General features: G+C 39.5%; 1 protein-coding gene across 1 annotated transcript in view; it reads right to left on the bottom strand.

Moving 5' to 3' along the window:
- The window catches only part of LOC122108041 (contactin-4), a 397,297-nt gene that overhangs the window by 298,113 nt on the left and 77,693 nt on the right, over positions 1 to 21,491 (bottom strand). The gene's annotated exons all lie outside the window — the stretch shown is intronic.

Genomic DNA, 21,491 nt, shown 5'->3' with positions numbered 1-21,491 from the left:
TTAATAGAGTTAGTCTTTTGAAGCTACCATATTTTGAAAATTATTCTAACCAGATCCTAGAGTAAACAAAGACAAACAAATAGAGACAGAATGTCTCTTCAACAATAGTTTTTAAACACATGGCAATCCAGAACTTTTCTATAAGGATAGTAAATGTAGTTAATTCTCCAAGGAGAAGATGAAATGGTGTTTGCATGTGTCAGTGTTGCGGATAACAAAAGATATTCATGAAAGAAAATATTGAGCAAGCCTCTAACCGCATACTGTCACAGGATGTTTCAGTCAAAGAAATAAACAGCACAGGCCTTGGAGAGATAAACTTAATCCCAAATTTCCTGTCATAATAATAAGAGAGGCAAATGGAAAAATACAAAAGATCTAAGTGTTTTAAAACACATGTTGAAACTAATGTTTTTCTCCCTCTATCCTCAATTCTCTAGGCTTCAATAGTCATGGAACTCCATTAAGGAAGAAGTAAGTTGGCAGGAGAGGGAAATGACTGGGGGCAGGGCAGCATAGTGTGGGAAACTGTAGGATTTTATTGCTTTTCTGAAAGAAGAACATCGAACTCTCTCTGATGCAAAGCTACACCTTGCCAACTTTTCCTCCTGCTATTTGTGGAAATACACAGTCAAGGGATTGCATCTCCAAATATTTGTGAATAAGTACATAGAATTGCCAGTTGCTTAGTGAGAAACTAAATACTTCTCCTGGGTCCAAGCATGCCACTTAACTTGCATTTCAGAAGCTGAGACTAGCCAGGCATCAAGTGGCTCACGCCTGGAACCCTAGCTACTTCTCAGGAAGCTGAGATCTGAGCATTGTGTGGCTTGAAGCCAGCCCAGGTGTAAAACTTCATGAGACAATTATCTCCAATGAATAGCAAAAAGCCACATGTGGAGCTATGGCTCAAGCAGCAGAGTGCCAGGAAGAAAGCTAAGGGATAGTGTCAAGACTCTGAGTTCAAGCCTCAGTACTGACACAAAGGGAAAAAAAAAAATCTTAGGCTGAATTTATGCAATACACCAAATGAAAACCAACTGGATTACATGTAGGAACTGAAGCCACAATTGTGTGGGTGTTTGGCCCTCGTCAACCTCAATACTCCCCAAAGCAGTAAACTCAGTGACCCCCATCCCTCATTGGTAGGTTTGTACTTTTCTCATGTGGTGGGTGACACACATTATACTCGTGTATTAAACAAGGAAGGACTAAAATAATTACAATGAGAAACAGCACTGATTCAGGCTGAGCTGAATTAGAAGCAGCAGTGTGTGTGTGGGGAGGGGGAAGGGAAGGAAGCTCTAATAATTGTTTATTTTAACTTGCTTAATTTTGCAGGCTCCAGAAAGTTCATCCAACCTTCTTTTGTTACTGAGACAATTTGTGAATCAAAATACATATGTTTTAACTTATGCATATGTGCTAATGTTTGTTGATAACTATGTTAATTAATGTAGTCCCTGGTGAGAATGGCTTCAGGTAAATAGCATGATGAAATCTTCTCATACAAGGAGGAGATCCTGCAATTAATAGTTGGGGAGAGATCTTCATTCTTAGTGTGGCGAATTCCAGGCTGCCACTGAAAGCCTGCTGTCTTCCAGCCAGCTATTCATAACAGATGGCTCTGTCTGGCTGAAATCTACCATGTTGGGGCTAAACTTGAATCTTCTGCCTGGCACTCGTGGCTCATATCTATAATCCTAGCGCTTCAGGAAGCTGAGATCTGAGGCTCTTGATTCAAAAACAGCTAGGGCAGGAAAGTCATTGATAATTTTTTTTTTTGGTCCGGTTGTGGGGCCTGAACTCTGGGCCTGGGCGCTGTCCCTCAGCTCTTCAGCTCAAGGCTAGCGCTCTACCACTTGAGCCACAGCACCACTTCCGGCTTTTTTCTTTTTGCTTATGTAGTGCTGAGGAATCGAACCCAGGGCCTCAGGCATGCAAGGCAAGCGTTCTACCACTGAGCCATCTTCCCAGCCCCGTCATTGATAATTTTTATTCCTTTTTATTTTTGGTCAGTCATGGGGCCTGAACTCTGGGCCTGGGCACTGTCCCTGAGCTCTTCAGCTCAAGGCGAGTGCTCCACTGCTTGAGCCACAGTGTCACTTCTGGTTTTCTAGTGGTTTATTGGAAATAAAAGTCTCACGGAGTTTCCTGCCTGGTCTGGCTTTGAACCATGATGCTCATATCTCAGCTTCTTGAGTAGCTAGGATTACAGGTGTGAGCCACTGGCACCTGGCTGAGACTTTCATCTTTAATAAACTACCATGAACTACCAAAAAAGCCAAAAGTTGAGCTGTGGCTTAAGTGGTAGAGTGCTCAAGAGACCTGTGCTTGCCAGCTAGGTGATCTACCACCTGACATTACAGGTTAACACCACCATGTACAGCTTTCCTTGGCTGATTATAGCTAACTTTTTCCTTGAGATTATAGCTAACTTTATACTTGGGTCAGCCTTGGATTAAGATCTTCCTGACCTTCACCTCACAAGTAATTGGACTGTAGATGTAAGGCACCATGCCATGTCTGATTTTTGTGTTATTGTTGTTGAGTTAGGGGTCTTTTTAATCTTTTGGTCAGGTCAGTTTTGAACCTTGATCTTCTTGATCGCCATCTTGAATGTAGCTGGGAGTACAGTCATGTGCCATTGGCCGTGTGTTGATCTTAATCATAACTACCTCTGTAAGTTCAATAGGTTTCAAATAAACTTAATGTTTAGATCTCTTGGTTATGACAGCATTATACAGGGCCTGGGTAGATTTCTAACAAACTTTGAGAGTATGTTATGGGTAATGAGATTTAAGTATGGCCAACAAGGCATTTCGAGCATAAACTTGGAAAAAAGTTATTGAGGATTGCCTCAAAAAATCAGTTGATATCTACTCAAAGAGCTAAAATTGAGCCATGACAGGGTAACTGTTCGAGAGAGACCGACTGTACAGACTAAGGCATAGCATAAGTGAAGATGAATTTTATTTCAAGGCAAGAGCTACATCACAAACTCCAGGGCCAAGGTAATTATCTGTGAGGAAATTGCTTTTCACATGATCCTTAATATAGTGATCTCCAGGGTGTGGTTCACAAAATTTCCCTTTAAAAAGACCAGATTGTGGTAAGCATTTTCAGTTTGGTGGAATAAAGCTGATCTTTAAACTGTTCTATCTGCAGCAAGTGCACAGAAGTTATTATGCGCAGTTTGCAAAGGAATGATGTGGCTAACATTTCAATAAAACTTTACTGATGAACACTGAAGCTAGAATTTCATGATCTTTGTGTGTTGCAAATTATTCATATCCTTTCTCCTTTGGTTTTTCAACTATAATCACTAGTAGTCCTTGAGCTGTATGACAATTGGTAGCTGTCAGATTTTACCCTGCACACCACAGTCGACTTATCCCTGCTGCACCGTGAGTAGCAGTCAAGATTTGTACCCTAATGATGGGAACTGACTCTTGTCTGCAAATGAAGAAGATATGGTTATAACGGTACCATGGGGGTTTTGAATTAGCATGTTAACAGTACCAGGGGTCTTCATTCTGACAAGTCTGCAGATGTGCAGAGTACAGCCTGAACAAGTTCACTCCTCTCCTACATTCCCATACCCACCCTCTCCATACTTTCACACAGTGTTTGGGGTATTTTATTATGATGTCATCATCACACACACACACACACGTATATGCACATACACACATTTGAATCCTCTGTCATGGGTTCAATGTGGGTTGCTTGCCTAGCTTGTTGGTGTAGCATTTTCACTCCGTGGTGGATGACCATATAAGGGTTGGAGATTTAAATAACCCTAACAAAGTAGCGCGTATCCCCAAACTAGTGTGGGGATACATGTGCAAGTTATTTCAAAGACCATGTCCATTCTACTATGCCAAATGGCCTCTCTGGCTATAAATAATTTCAATATACTTTGGATACATATTTCCCCAGACTCTATTGTCTCTTGATGAGTACCTTGACAGGAGGGGGATCAATGTGCCAATTTTGAATGTGACCGATTTTGGTTCTCATTTCCTGTCTCTGAAAATGCAATTTTACTGAACTGGTAGTTGTAACAAAACGCCCGGAAACACTACGGTCCACATTACTTAGCAACAGAAGAGCAAGGTTGCCCTTAATAGCTCACCTAAAAAAAGTTGGAAATTGTAAAGAAAGGAAGAAATTTGTTCACTTGTCTGAACGTCCTAGTCTGCTGGTAGGAGTGCTTTCCTAAATTTAACAATTGTATTTTCTCCAAAGCAACAAATATAGAAAGTAGCAATAAGACATGATCTTAAGTTCTTTTGTATAATAAAACACACATACACACACACATGTACATACTCAGACACACCTCGCAGAGTATGTCTGGACCTTCATAAAGAATACATATAAAATGGCCAGTAAGGGCTGGAGGTAGGGAAGGAGATATTACTGTCCCTGCAGAACTCCTGAGTTCTCATGACAGTATAAAGGCGAGAAGACAAAGACGAAAAAGGAGCCAAAGCATTGCATTAAAAATGAAGACTTCCTTCATTATTCTCTCTATGGTAATCCCAGTGTGGATTTCAGAATTCGCTCCATTTTGACCTAAATCACTGTTTTCCCTCAGACTCATGACTCTTTAATATTTTCTCTCTCCTACAAGAAAGTGAAAATGGCTTCTAGCAAGGAGCAGAAAAAGGGGTTGAGACAGGCATCATTAACAAAACAACAACAAAAACAAAAACAGAACAGCAGGATTACTGTGGACTAAGGAGAAGATGGAGGGAGGCATCTCTACCAAAGGCATGCTCCATCTTGTGCCTGGGGGTGCTATCCAAGGTACTGATCCCTACCATTTTAGTAGAGAGTCTTTTGATAATGGCAGTGCACTGGAGCTCTTCCAACTCAAGGAATCATTTGAAGTTTGACAATGACAAATTCAAAAATTTATGCATATCAACTTTAGCAGACTGGATTTTGATACTTCTACTGATTTTCTGTGTACAGTTTTAGAGACTGGGTTCATTTCAATAACCAAGTTGGGGCTGGGCGCTGGTGGGTCACACCTGTAATCCTAGCTACTCAGGAGGCTGAGATCTGAAGATCACGGTTCAAAGCCAGCCCGGGCAGGAAAGTCCGTGAGAATCTTATCTCCAATAAACCACTTGAAAACTGGAAGTTGTGCTGTGGCTCAAGCAGTAGAACACTTGCCTTGAGCTGAATAGCAGAGGGATAGCGCCCAAGCCCAGAGTTCAAGCCCCATGACTGACCAAAAAACAAACAAACAAACAAACAAACAAAAAACCAAGTTGGGGAATCAGCTGTAGAGACCAGCAACTGAAGAATGCTACATACATACATATGTGTAATATATACATATATATATATACACACATACACACATACCATATTATATAAACTCTATTACACACACACACACACACACACACACACACACATCATGGAGTTTTACTCCTCCAAACATAGTGCAACTATGTACTTTGCTGGCATATGAATCAAACTGGAGAGGACTATATTGAACACAGAAACCCAAGCTCAAAAGTCCATACCAAAAGATATGTGATGGCGGTGATAATAAGCATCAATGTAAAATGAGGAATCATCGGGAAGGGCATCAGAAGGAGGAGCAAGAGGGAAAGAAATGGATGCTAAGGGGCATCAAAGATGGAAGTATGTTTATGCATACAGTTGGATAGCATAATAAAATATGTCAAACGTTGTGTGTGAGTACCCAGGGCAGAGAAAGGTGAGTATAGAAATATGGTGGAAGGGGTAAAAGTGTTTTGGTGCAGTGGAATTGTCACAGTAAAGCTACTTTGTATTATTAACTCAAAAATGAAAATATTTTTTCAAAAGAGACTGCAACTGGCTAACTGGTTACTAACTTATTAAGAAGTAGTTGGAACCTGGGAGTCAGAATGAAGTCTGCTTAAAGGAAATAAATGGCATTTCCTATTCTGCTGTTTCTCACTTACGTCTGTAAATTTCAAAACTCTCTGTTGTCTTAATTTCCCACCTTCACTGTGGATGATTCTTTTTGCAGTAAGTACAGTGCTGCATCTCATCTGGACCTTATTCCTCAGCTGAAAGGACCCTGGGTTGGCAGCTTTGCCATGTGGTAATGCTTCACTTTGGCTGGCCCTAGAAATGGTCAGTTCATCAGCCTGGGTTCAGAAAATGGCTCCATACATTCCGAGTGGTGTTACAAAAGGGAGGAAAGACCAATAAACACTTCACTGGGTCCAAGTATGCTTTCTGAAACTCTTTCATCTGGTTACTGGATGAGGCTCTTCCTGCTTCTAGCATAGCTTAAAGGGTTAACCCTGTTGCTTGTCTGCTCTATTCACTCATCTGCTGTTTTAATAAACGTGGGCTCAAGTGAAGGGCCTGTTTCAAAGGGAGGAATTGTTCCAGCGCAAATATCCCTGCACTCCCAGCCAATAACATTGAGCTGTGTGCATATGATATAGTTTCCTTTGTGTGCATGTACAGATTTGCAATTATTTTAATTCCATGTATTTGGGGTGATAAAATACAGCTTGGGTAATCAGTAATTGGCCAGTGCTGAGCCTGGCATGACTAATACCTTTCATTCTGAATGATTCCTTTGATTTCTGGGATGGAAGGTGGTACTGTGGACCGTTTCATTTGGTTGGATAGCAAACTGTGTTGGGAATAAAACCCAATGTGGTCCAATGGAAAATACTGAGGAAATAGCTATTTCTCTCAATAGGTAGAAATAAGCAGATTATTTTTTTAAAAGGCACTGTTCAAATCGCAAGTGCAATAAATACATTTACAATGCCTTCAAAATCTGTACACTGTACTTTCTTATTTTAATAAACTATTGAGGTAGTTACAGTTTATTTATTTATTTTGCTGCCTTTTGATTCCCATGCATGTACAAGCACAGACTATTCTGTATAGTTAATACCAATTATATTAGAATATATATCGACAACTGAAGATCCCAAACGAATCTGACCTAAATTATACATTCAGCCCGTGACATTATTACCACTCTGAACAAGTCCATATTCTCGCATCTTTGAGTCTTCAAAATAAGTGGCTGTCTAAACAATTGCTAAGATGCAGTTTTAGTCAGTGTTTATGCCTATAATAATTTGATGACGATACTCTTTCTGAAAAGCTACACTTAGCTAGATGTGGGGAGGCATACAATCATGAAGCTGAGGTAGGAAGATCGTAAGTTCAAGGTCAGCCCCAGCTCTACAGTGCGTTCCCAGCTTAACTGAGTTACATGATTGAGACTCTTTCATAAAACAAACCAACCAACTAGCCAACAAACAGCCACACTTTTGACCACCATCCAACTGCAAAACATTGTCCAAACTTACATAGAGGAGATCGAAATCAAAGCTCTAGATATGTTTGCTACTATTTTTCAGATACTATAAATTTAAATGTTTACAGAAGACAAGCTGGCATGGAAATGGATGAGGTAGTGAAGAAGAAAGTCAATTCTTTAGAGAACCTAGGAGCACTGGGCTCTGCCTACAGAAAGCAATTTCCTCTCAGCTGGGGACTATTATTTCCCTGCAGGAATGTAAATCTCCTGTTACCATATTATCCCCGAGAAGACAGTATCCTAGGCTTTCCTGTTAGTTCCTCTGATATTTTCCTGATTGAAACCTAGTGCGAGCAAATATTGGCAGCTTAAAGAAAAATCATGGTACCCTATTTCATGACTGTCTCTATCCCAAAGGAACTGATGCCTCACCATGGCTTCATTAATGCCTCTAGGCTAAGGATTCCTCAATCTAAATCTCTTTCACTCTCTCTTGGCTTCCACTCCTAAATCTCAGGACATATATTTAATGGCTTCCTGGGCATCTCTACTTGAACACTGTAAATTTTTACTGGCGCCAATTTGTACACTGCTGGTTTTTCTCCCACAGCATTTAGGAATTCCATTGTGGGCACGATAAAAGTGGGCAGATGCTTGGGGAAATTACAGTTGGCTCAGAGAAATAATAAAGGAAGTCCATAGCTCAGAATCTTGTAGCATGGAATATTACAGATTTATTTAGGTAATTGGAGTATAGTGCTTAGGTTCTGGAGTATTATCGCTTTAGTGAAATGTTATTAGGACAGAAACTATCAAAATAGGTTATAGAGATTAGCAGCTGAGGAGTGAGTGGAGAAATGTAGAAGCCAGGGATGTACAGTTTGTAGAAGATGAGGTATGTAGGGTCCAGTGGGGGATAGGGTCCTTGATTCTCAGACGCATTAGACTTGACACGTTTAGTTCCAGGGATCCGAATGAAGAGTCAAAGTTAAAAATGAGTAGTTTTGGATCACGTAAGGGTTAAAATCCACTGGAGGGGTGTCTCGTCCAACTGCTTGCATCATGCACATTGCTCGCTCATCTGCCTTTTTCATAAGCATGGTCTCAAGCTAAGGGCCTCACTGAATAACAGGAATCATATACCACTCAGAAGCAAACATCCTCAGCCTCCTACCACTGTGAAGGAGACAATTTTCTGTACAGGATATACGTCTTTTTCTAGGTGTTCCCATTTGCTGTCATTTTCATCCCGTGTGCTTTAGGGTTCAAACACAGCATTGGTAGCTAAGAAGCAGCTGGTATATTTTTCTCCAAACCAAAAACAAAAAAACCCAGAAAACACCAGGTGAGTATGTGGTTTGGGTTTCCTCCTGTCCATAATCATACAGGCTCATTAAGGCTGGAAATTGGAATGGAATCATAACTGTGCAGAGTCCATTCGTGTAACCCCAAAACACCACCACCTGCTGTAAGACTCACTCCTTTATGATGTGATTTAAATAACAAAGGGTTTAAACAGAAGGAAACAAGGTTTGAATCTAGCAAAGGAAAAAATACTTCATGCTTTAGCCATAAAAAAGAAAAACAAGCAGGCAAACAATAACAACAACAAAATAGGCTTTCCTATTTAAGTCATAACTACATCCTGTGAATATTACATACTTAGCTATGTATAATTGAGTTTTTAAACCTTAAAGTGGTTTGCATGATTATCAAAACAGTTATCTATTTTGGAAGGACCCTTCAAGTTTTCTGAATACAGGACTCAGGGTAGTTGATTTGCATGCGACAGTGCTGTCACCAACACGAGAAAAAAATACTAGATATAAGACAAGAGGGAACACTTAGTTTCCATTGATTTCATTAGGGATTTAGATGGATGCTTGTAGTTCCAGCTAGTCTTTTACATTGCTATGACAAATTAAGGGCAGAAGAAAATGTACTGGAACATCTCAAATATTCCCTCCTCTCTACTTCCCAAATTGCCAGGCTGAAGTTACTTCTCTTTAACTCCTCTTCAGTTCTGCAATAAAAGTTGCCTTAAAAAATATATCCCCATCATCTGGCCAATAAAAATGATTCACTGAGAAGATGTGAGGGTGTTTCTAGGTCAAATACTAGCTGGTAGCTAGTACACATACAAGGAAAGACTATAGTTAAATAATTAAGGTTTATGAATCTAAAGAAATTAACAGTGCTAACTACCCTATAAAGAGCTAATCACCAAATGAGTGTTGTTTAAATTTCACAAGAATGTGTGGCTGATTGTTTTGTTCCACAAGTTCAGACAGGTACAAGGGATCATGCTTGTACAAGCAAAAGTCCTGGAAACACAATAGTTCCTGGGCAAGGCATTGGCCTGGCTACTTAACTTCTTGGCTGTATTCTCTTCTCCCTCTCTTCCAATCCATCCTGTGAAAATATTCCTCATTCCCAATACTACTTCTATTATTTTAGTATGTTCAATAACATGCACCCAAACAATCACCTGTGAACCAAGTTTCTTGATAAAATGTTTTATTTGTGGTGATCAGAAAGGAGAAAAGGTTGAAAAAAATCACATAAGTAGTTTAAAAATATTTTAGGAAAAATATTATTTGCAAGAGAAGAGAAATACTTATTTGTGAAATACAATTGGCTGTTTACTGTTCACACACACATACACACACATACTTCTATAATTTTATCCAAGGGTTCATATTTAGTCCTGAAACCTGTGCAGAGATATCTGCAGCATAGGACTAGATTTTAAAATGCATAGGTACAGCATCAAGATCCTTTGTAGGTCATCCTGGAAAACAGGCAAAACTGGCCCTTGGGGGGTAATCTCTACCACACACATATCTCCAATTTATTTATACCATTTTCTGTATTTTCCCCTTTTGTGTTCCTGGCAGCTGAGTTATGGGATCCTCTGTTTTGATATTCCCATGCTGTCCTGTGATGTTTCAGTCACTTGGACTATTCTGCTTCCTGCCATCTCTCTCCTTTATTCTCCTTGCAATTCATTCCTCTTCCTCTTCCCCTGATGCCCTTTTAAATTGACTTTCAAATCCCTCATTCGTGGACCCTGCTAATGGATGCTAATGGCTTCCCCAAGTATTTCAATTGTAAATGGAGACTTCTATAGGTACAAGGAAATCCAAATGAATAAATATTTAATAGTGGGAATTGGAGGAAAATTGGTGAAAGACATCTTGAGCCAACATTTCCCTCCATGGAGTCCTTGTCAAGTGAAACCCTCTCCATTACAATGGATCCTAGAAATGGTATATAAAATGTGAGTTATTTCAAAGGCAATGGTTCTCAAATTTGTGTGTGCCCAGGAATCATCTCAGGAATTAATTCTTTAAAAGGCAGCCTTAGGGATCTATCATCAGAGACCCTGTTCAAAGTAGAGCCAAGGAATCCCTGTTTTAAGCAAGTCATTTTAACATGAGTGTGTCTAAGGAAGACTTGGGAAATACATTCCATCCCAAAGAATGTTGGAACATCTTTTGAATACAAACTTAAGTTCTAGGTCAGCCATATAGTTGTTTCTGTCTGTTCATCTTCTCTTTTTTTATTGTGAAAATATTGTACAGAGGGGTTACAATTACATGGGCAAGATAATGAGTACATTTCTTATTAAGCATTGTAGGCTCCTCCTTTGTTTACCCTTCCCATCCCTTTCCAGCCTCCTCCCGCCCCTCCCATCCTCCTCCCCCACCCCAAAGATGTAAAATTCATTTTTGCCATAATGATTTGTACATCTCATTATTGCAATGGGTCCATCTGTATCCTATTTAAATGATTTGTTTTTTCCCTTACCCTCCACAAATTATACCAACATCAAATACAGTGAAAGCAGGGGTTATACCGTGAGGGAGGGACATACAAAGCAACAAAGAAATGATCTTATAAATGTGTTAGAAATAATCCCATGAAAGAAAAAAAACATTTGAATACATGTCTTAGGGTTCATTTACCTAACATCAACTTATCTGACCTTTTCTGCTTGACTCAGACATATACTAGATATTGCAAATAAGGGAAACCATGGGACCTATGCTTCTTTGGGCCTGGCTTACTTCACTTAATATAATTTTTTCCAAGTCTTTCCATTTCCTAACAAATGGGGCAATATCAAAATAGTTAAAAAGAACCATCACTGCTGTGAGCCAGTAGCTCAGGCCTGTAATGCTAGCTACTCAGGAGGCTGAGATCTGAGGATCTTAGTTCAAAGCCAGCTGGAAAATCCATGAAACTCATCTTCAACCAGCAATAAGCCAATAAAGTAGAGCTGTGACTCAAATTGTATAGCACTAGCCTTGAGTACCGGGTCCTAAGTTCAAACCTTAGGATCCCCAAAAGAAGAATCATCACTGAGATCTTGTAAGCAAGAAAGAAATCAATACCCCATCCCTGTTATCATCCTCATTATCATCCCATCAAGAACATCAATTCATAATGGAAAAACATTTGAAGCATGTTCATGTGTTAGGCATCAGCCAAAGCATTTGTATGCATTAATGCATTTAGACTTCAACATGTGAACAACTGTTCTGAAAGACCATTTGAATTTTATTCGAGGATAAGCATGTCATTTATATTCCCTATCATTAAAATTTAATATCAACTTACATGGTTATCAAAACTTGTGATAAAAGTTGTTGGCTGAGACTATCATTCTGTGTGTGGGACATATGTGTGATGTGGGTGTCAGTTGTGTACATTTGCACAAGGTCTATCAATCTTGCCTTGACTATTTTTTCAAGTCAGCACTTTATTGTTGCTTTTAGTCCCCTCAATCTCTTCTTGTCATTTTCCTTTTGCTGTTGGAAAATAACTGCACCCAAGTCTGCAAATCATCATCTTTCTGTTCCATTTCTTGTTGTAAAGGGTTTGACACTCTGGGAGATGGACATGCTATGAAAATAATAGTGGTGGATTGTTTTGACTCATAGGGAATCTAAGAAGAGAAATGTCCCCTCACAAAGGTGACAAGACAGACCTCACTGGTTTCGAATGATGGAGTCAATGATTGGTTTGTCTTGGTCTCTCCTTTGATTTCACAGAATACCAAATAGACACCCAGATGCTGGCAGCGGGAAGAACTGCACCTTGTGAAGGTCAAGAGTAAAATTTGTTACGCGCCCGGCACTGGTGGCTCATACTTGTAATGGTAAGTACTCAAGAGGCTGAGATCTGAGGGCTGAGGTGCAAAGCCAGCTTAGACAGACAAATAAGAGAGACTTTTTGTCTCCCATTTACCAGCAGAAAGCTGAAAGCAGAGGTGTGGCTAAAGTGGCAGAATGCCATCCTTGAGTCAACAACTAAGGGAGAGCTCATGAGGTTCTGAGATCAAGCCCTTGAAACTATACCTACACACACACACACACACACACACACACACACACATACACACTCACAAAGAGTAAAAATTGTTGTTGCTAAAGACGTATTTTTGAAAAGAAACTAGAAGGATTGCATATCCTTGTCAAATTAAATGAAGAGGATGGACAATGGCTCAAAAGTATAAGGGAGAGTTAAAGTGTTTGGTTAGATACACAAAGATAAAAATGGCAGACATTACTTGTGCTGGTGGTTCACAGTCTATAATCCTAGCTATTCAGAATGCTAAGATCTGACCATCACAGATAGAAGCCAGCCTGGGCAGGAAAATCTAGAAGACTCTTATCTCTAGTTAACCACTAAAAAGCAGAGCTGTGACTTAAGTGGTAGAGTGTTAGCTTTGAGCAAAAAAAAAAAAAAAAAAAAAAATCTAAGAGACGGTGCCCAGGCTCTGAATTCAAGCCCTAGGACTGGTAAAAATAAAAATAAAAAACAAAACAAAACATAGCAGACATAACCCATGACAAATGTCGCATGGCCCATTGAGGTGTTTCTTCTTTCTTCCCATCATGAGCTGTCTTCTTGTTCAACCAGCCAAAAGAACCTGGGCAGTATACACATCAGCATAAATTTAGCTCAGGGAAGGAGGGCTGGGAGGAGACTGTGTATCTATCCTCTCCAGGACTAGACACCAGGAGTTTCTCTTCTCCTATGTGACAGTTTTGAAGGCAGGGATTAACATGTTACTCACATGCCTTTTTCTCATAGAAGCTAACCACAGAGTAGAACCAAGCATTTTCAACTTAAAATATCTCAAATAACTTGTGGCTTCTAAAAATATTTAATTAGTTGGGTGTTGGTGGCTCACGCCTGTAATCTTAGCTACTCAGGAGGCTGAGATCTGGGGATCTCGGTTCAAAGCCAGCCAGAGCAGGAAAGTCCGTGAGATTCTTATCTCCAATAAACCACTCAAAAACTGGAAGTGGCACTGTGGCTCAAGCGGTAGAGTGCTCGCCTTGAGCTGAAGAGCACAGGGACAGCGCCCAAGCCCAGAGTTCAAGCCCCACGACCGACCCCCCCAAAAAAATACTAGAGCACCAGCTTTGAGCAGGAGGAAGAGAGGAGAAAGGGAGGGAGAAAGGGAGGGAGGAAGAGAGAGAAAGAGAGAGAGAGAGAATTTAAGCCTAAGTACTAGCACATACACACACACACACACACACACACACACACACGTTATTCATTCACTACTCAGTGTCTTCTCTGTATCAAAAATCCTGTTAAAAGCTGGGCACCATTGGCTCATGCCTGTAATCCTAGCTATTCAGGAGGCTGAGATCTGAGCATCATGGTTCAAAGCCAGCCCAGGCAGCAAAGTCTGTGAGACTCTTATCTCCAATAATCCACTAGAAAGCCAGAAGTGGTGCTGTGGCTCAAGCGGTAGAGTGCTCTCCTTGAACTGAAGAGCTGAGGGACAGTGCCTAAGCCAGAGTTCAAGCCCCTGACCGATTAAAAAGAAATCCTGTTAAGTTGGGTACTGATAGCTTATGCCTGTAATCCTAGCTACTTGAGAAGCTACAATCTAAGGACTGTAGTTCAAAGCCAGCCTGAGCAGGAAAGTCTGTGTGAGACTTTTATCTACACATAACCACAGGAAAGCTAGAAAGCTAGAAGAAGAGCTATATGTGGCTCAAATGGCAGAGTGCTAGCCTTGAGGGCTCAGGGATAGTGCCTAGGCCCTAAATTCAAGTTCCCAAACACACACACACATACACACACACACACACACACACACACACACACACTACTACTACTACTACTACTACTAATTAAGCAATGGAGAAATAAAAGATAAGGGAACTTAGAAATGATCTCTGCTCTGTAGAATATTTCAGTCTAAGGCAGACAATCATAGTCAACTAAATAAACTGAAACTGTAATAGGGTCCAGTGATGTCAAGGAAGGGCCTTTCAGTTGTTGAAAGCTTGTTGGAAGCCGAACTCTGGAAATAGGACTGAAGATCTCCAAGGGAAAACAACGCAGATCAGACATCCTTTTCCTAATCTGGCCACTGCATCTCTCTTTGACCAGGTGCCTAGCTCAGGGTGACCTTAGTATAAACACTCCCCCCCCATACACACAGAGTTAAATCCATCCTAGTAATTATCCAAGGACTCTTATAGAACAGCTTTACTTTCCCCATTCTTCCACTCTTTTCAGGATGGAATTCTATCCATAATCATCACATTCTTTGCTCCTCAGAGACTTCACATAATGTATTAAATGATCACAGTGCATTTGTTCAATGTCCTTTATCAACTGAGAAAAACATAATGCTTCCTACTTCTTTGTCTGGCGGATGGGCTGAGTCTCTGTCCTATTCAGTATGAGCAACCACACACCAGACACCAAACAAATCAATATGCCCTCCCCCAACAGTCAAAGGATTCGAGGTATTCCAATAATTAAGCAACAATGTGTGTGCAGAAAAGGCAATATCCCCAATGATGAGTGTTAAATTTAATTAATTACTTCTCAAATAAAATGACACATAAGCTTTGTAATTAAGAATAATTCTTAATTAAGGAGCAGTTGACAGATAAGCAGGAAAGAGGAATGGGATGGAAAATGGCTGATTAACGTGGGGAATTAAGCACTTCATTGATGCTAATACTAAGTCCTCTTGTATGTTTATTTAATTTTCATGGCATTCAGTGAACAGGAATGCACCTATTGAGGGCATTTTGATAAATAAACATGGACTTTTTGCAGTTAATAGTAACAAATGTATATTTGTAGCTAAAATGATAGCTGCATTTTTACCACCTTCATCACCTAACTAAAGGAAAGAGAAGCAGTTGGTTGTGTGTTAATCCTCTCTGCTGACTCCATAAGGCACAAGAAATCTCTAAACCCCTAAAGACTTACTGTCGCGACCGCCTCGACCAGCAAGGAAGACGCGACACCGAGCTCTTCTCTCTGCAATTTATTCAGGACCTTTGAGTAATCTTCTGACCCCAACCCCGGGGAGAATTCCCCACAGCCTTAAGTACCCGCTGGGTAGCCAACCCTGATACGCCACGTGGGATCCACCAATAGGCTCAGGTGCGTGGAAGCAAGCCAGATTCTTTGCCTTAGCCATATAAGGAGTTGTTTACCACAGAGAGCACTTGCCATCGGGAAGGCGGAGGGTGGAAGCCAGCGCCATCTTCCAGGTGCGGCCTCTCGCAGCTCTCTACAACTTACTGTGGGTCCGCCCCATCGGGCATGATCTTCTTTCCCCTTACTGGAATTTGATGAAGTCTTCTAGCGGTGTCACGTGCCTGACATTTGGAGGCGGAGTTAGTATCTTGAGCTATTTCATTCCATACAGATAACCCAACCGTACAAACATGGCCTGGGGAATCATGGCTGGCACAAGACACAACATTGGAAATAAAATGGAAAGATGATCGACAAACACAATAATTCTGTTCAAGGAATATTTCTTGTGTTTCTTGTCTCTTAATTCATATAGATTCCACTCTAACCACCACTCCAGTACCAGGGAGGAAATCTCCAAAATAAGACAAAAACAGACCAAAAAAGGGGGGAGAGGGGAGGAGAAGGATCTTGTTTCAATTTTATTAAATGGCTATTAAATAACATATACTTAAAAATATTTGAAACAATATATAAAATATCCACTATAAAGAGACTATAAGTAATACAGTAAAGGACAATGTAAGTATAAATATGATCCAATCAACAGGACTGAGTGGGAATCTCTTCACAAAAATTAGGAAATTCTAGACTTTGAGGTGCTCAAAAAGTCTATAGAAAGTATTTTACAATAAAAATTGTCCCTTTTTCCCTAATAATATTAAAGTAATATATATTATATAAGAAAAAATATAATATAATAAAAATGTATACATTTAGTGTAATGTATATTACATATATACATTGTACATGTATGTTATATATATACATATATATGTTAAGAACAAGAAAACATATGCTAAGAAAAATATGAAGTTTAGGAACATAATCATGATTCCATACAGTGAGCTACTAGAAATGTGTATTTTTTTCTACTTTGAATGGGACAATTCTGTAGAAAATAACTCTAGTAAGCTTTCTTGGAGAAAGACACATGATTCTGTATTTCTGAACTTATGTACTAAAGAGATTTGGTGACAGTTAATATTCAAGTTCCCTGCTAACAGACTGACTAAATGGTTTACCATAATGTAAAACGTACAGCCCTGTGTTTATTGCAAATTCTACACTTTTTTCATTTTTTGATTTGCACATAATAAGATGCATCCTGGGAAAGTTGTTAGTCTCTCTCTCTCTCTCTCTCTCTCTCTCCCTCTCTCTCTGGTCTAACATTCACTCTTTTTGGTTCCAAGTTTAAGAATCAGCTATTTTAAAAGTTCACTCTGATTTCTCATTGACTAGAGTGCCTGCCTGCTGCTATCACCATCTGCTGGGAATGTGAAGTCAACTGTTCAAGATGCTTGAAATAAAAACTCATGATGAACTACACCACTCAATGATGTGCAACCCATCCATTACCTCCCAGAAATCCTAAAGCTTTTGTTAGGATTGACCAGTCACCTACTCTGCAGCATGTGAGCAGGTGTGCATGCCTGTATGTGTGCTATTACAGAGTGCTTCTCTCACATAATTTCCCCTCAACCAGGGAGGTCTTTAAACCTTTCATTTAAATCCTATGCGTTAATCCCTAAACTGCTATTACCTGTTACTGGATTTCACTTATGTGATGTGTAGTTTAGTCCCCAAATAGTTTAAAACCCCCCTACACTGAAGAGCTCGCCTTGCGGTCAAGTTGAGTCAATGTAGTTAGAGGCCCTGGCTTCACATACAGATCTTTTCAGCATTTCAGACTGTTGCCCATGTAGGGTCTTTTCTGGAGGAGCTACTCTCTGCTCGTTTTCTCTCCACTGATTTTTTAAATTTGGATTCCTAATATGTGTCAGATTATTAAGTGAGTTTGAAAACAATGTAGACACTAATAGGAAGGCTTTATTATTTATTTATTTGTTTTCCTCTAGGAACTTTCTTCTACATAATATAAAGGTTCAAAATCAAAGTATAAACTTCTTCGCAGTTTCCTTTCCCTAGGCTTCCTATTTATGTGCCTGGCTAACTCTTGCTCATCCATTTTTCTCTAGTTGAATAAATGTTTTGCTGCAGGTGGCCCCACAGTTCTTCCAAATGGTCTGAGTAGAACTTATGCATGAATACACACTCTCATTGAGTTAGTTATATCTTTGTTTGCATTTACAAAGGTATCAAATTTAGTTCAGTTTCCAAATACAAGGAAGCTATGATCATCACATTAGAAAGAGGTATAAAAACAGGACAATAATAGAAATAACAATGGTTTGGGGAGTAGTAGTCTAGTATAATAACACTATGGATATTGAAAGATTTTATTGACATATCTTAAAATTTTTATAGAAGGGAGTTTGTGTGACATTTACTTTATTTATTATTCTAAATAATTAAAAGGAAGGGGGCTCATAGTAAAAGCAGCTCATCATGACATTTATTATTTGCAGAAGCATTTCAGAGTTAAATTTTGTGAGTTTAGATCTTGAGCATTTTATTGGTTGGTTACCTTCTCTACATTTCAGGTTTTTTTTTTTCTTTTCTTTAATTGATTAAAAAGATGGTCATTCTGGAAGCCAGAATATTGGGATGGATATGAGGAAGAAATGAGATCATAGATACAATATGCATAGAAGTTTGCCAGGTACAGAAGAAGGATTTAAGACAGATGAACAGTTAGGGGGAATAAAGGTATTATATGATTAGTAGGAACCAGTACAAGATCTTCCTCCACTGCTAGGTGCTTTGTTTCTGGACTGTTCATATCTTAGGGCACAGTCCTTTCTCTACCCATTCAATACAAAACGACTTGCTAGGTGACTTCAAAACAATACTTCAAGGGGACACAAGCATAAACCAGAAGTCTTCTTAAAGGGGAGACTCCAAAGTGTTACTTCAGCTACATTTGAGCTGTCAGCCCAGGTCATGAGTCCAGCCCAGGTTGAAAGAACAAAGAAGCACAGCTCACTTCCTGAACGAGAAACAGCCGGGTAGTGTGCGCCTTCGTGGATGGAATTATGGGTTAGCATTTTGTAATCTCTCTGAGCAAGAGTAGTCTGGTAGCCCCAGATGAGGGAGAATGGTGGCTTAGATCTCAGTGTGATGTGGCTGTAAACATTAAAATAGTGTACATCCTACAGCAGAGGGCTCTATTTTAGGTCTAGTGTAGTATTTATAAAATGTATATGACCTGTCAATGATGTCACGGTATTACCCAGTTATCAAGGCCAGTATTTGAACCCAGGCAGTCTGGTAGCACATTGTGCATTTTTAATCACAGCTCTCTACTGTTCCTTATTCTATTAGATTGACAGAAGCACAGAAAAGGAAACAAATCTTTGAGAAGTAATATGTTTGCCATAGTAAAAGCATGAGAGTGCTCTGGAAACAGCCCTATGTTCTCGAAGATGCAGGGAGTATCTACAGTTCATGTTCCTTATTTCTAACTGAAATAATGAAATAGGTACTTTAGTCCACTAGAAGGAAAAGAAAAGTACATTTTAGCCATCTGTCTATCATATACCCTGGTCCTAAGACAGCAAATGGCTGGATCATAGCAGACTTCATTCTACCATTACTAAACTAATGGATTCAAAGTTAACTAAGGGTGTTTTCTGCCTTGAGCAGTGGAAAGTTTCATGCTTTACAAACTGATCGTTTCCCCAATGAATGTTATTTAAGAGGAAAAAGCTGACATTCATAAAATAAGTCAGTGATGTGTTACTTGGAACAAAAATATCAGCAAAGATCATAAAAGAGCTCTGATTCTATTATGGGACCAAAAAATGGTGTCTTATTGAAACACTTGCTATTTTAGCACCATTTCCTTAACACCAGTTCAAAAATAAGGTTTTCCTTAGAATGATCTACCCCTGGAACCATAAACAATGGTTATGGAGGTTTAAGCTATTCTGCAAAACAAGACTGTACATGTAAGTTTTAAACCCTAAGGACACGAAACTAGTTCCTCCAATCCAAAAATAGCTGGCAAACTGAACCGAGAAACCTAAAGAGGACGAGTATTAATTGGGTTTGATAAAACAACATGTTTTATCATTATTCCTCTTCTAGGAAAATCCATCAGGTGAATTTGGTATATTATCAGCTCAGGGGCAGTACCTGTGCAGGTTTTTAGCTTGCATGCTCTCCGGTTATCTAAGAAGTTGGAACTTGATAATTATTAGGTATATTCTAATTTCAAAGCTTGACTATCAATAGGCATAGTTCTGTATGAAGGTATAACATCTTGAAAGGATCAAGAGATGTCACAACGATCTTTATGAAGAGGCAGGTAAAGGCACCTGTTCCAGTGATGTCTCATCTTCTCTCTCCAACCATAGAGAGGGTTGGAATGGGTAGATTGAAAAAGCCACATATCCAAGATGCCCTCTTTTATATGTAAGGTATTGAGCTAGATAAAAATATACAAACGGTATCATTGGATGCCATTGGCACTGACTGAGAGAAGAGTCTATGCCAGTTCCATCAATCCACTCTCATTCTCTCTCCTGAGAAGGCTAAGCCAGTCACCTAATTACACCATGAGGAGTCCTCTGATCAGAAACTCTTACATTTTTTTTTTTTCCATTTGAGGTTTCCCAAATGAACAGGAAACAACAATGGCCACCCGTGCGTACGGGAGGCTGAGGCTCGCAGGAGGTATACCAGCCTCCATTTCTCATTGACACTCTCCAGAGATGCTGATTCCAATTTCCTACTTGTAGTTTGATTGCTCTGTTTGATCATGTTGATAGCTCAAACTCGGTTGCGGATGATTCTATTCTCTTATTCTGATTCATTCTGAGCTTGAAAACGAATTTGAATGTTTCAGCCATATCAAGCCCATTCTGTACACTCCCAAACTCATAGAAACACCTGGAAAAGCTCAACTGTGAAAGTCTGAAAAATGCCACTCCCACATTAATTTAAAGATAATGGAACTTACAGAGAACTTGGTTAGGAAGAGGATGATGCAAGAGTAGCTGAATTAATATCTGTAACTCCAAAACACTAGATTCTTCTTTTGAAATACAAAGGGCGGGAAGAAGGGTGGCCTACATCATCAGACCCTTGAGGAAATGTGGATAAACACAAAATAATTGTATCCCTAGAGATGAAATACAACTTACTGTCCCCTTGAGACAGCCCTTGTTTTGATGTTGGAGTGAATAATAGGTGGTATTGGTATTTCAAAAGGAAATCTCCCTAGGAGCAGGCTGCAATAAAAAATCTGTCGTGCAGATTAAAAAGATGATTAAATATTAATGAAGTCAAACCCACTTACAAATCAAATGCTGAGGAAAGGAGACATTTTTCTTCCAGAGAAAGTTAGTTTCACCCATCACGTTCCATTACTTAAAAAAAAAAACCTCACCAAATCTGTTTGTGCTATTGCATACTAAGCATCACGTTTTGAATAACATGAATCTGACCTTTGCAAAGCAAGCTGGTTACTAAATAATGTATAAGTGTGATATTTCTGCAGTTCCAAGAAAACCTGGAGAATATCTTGGATGAGAACTAAAATGGAAAATGACAAATGTTTCCTTCTGATAAGTTTTGTTTGAGTTCACTCTGGGTCCCACGCATGGCTAAGGAAGAATCAGGATTAGAAATACACAGCCCAGGATAATGAGAGCCTACAGCTTCACGACTACCTACGATTGCTTCCAAGATAATAGTGATATAAAATTGATATTAATATGCTTTCCTATAAAAAGTTCCCCACTGACAT

Source organism: Dipodomys spectabilis, unplaced genomic scaffold (assembly GCF_019054845.1).
Source record: "Dipodomys spectabilis isolate Male_0828 unplaced genomic scaffold, ASM1905484v1 ptg000054l, whole genome shotgun sequence".
NCBI classification, from domain to species: Eukaryota; Metazoa; Chordata; class Mammalia; order Rodentia; family Heteromyidae; genus Dipodomys; species Dipodomys spectabilis.
The sequence above is the reverse complement of the archived record's forward strand: the minus strand, read 5'-3'. Positions and strand labels throughout refer to the sequence as shown.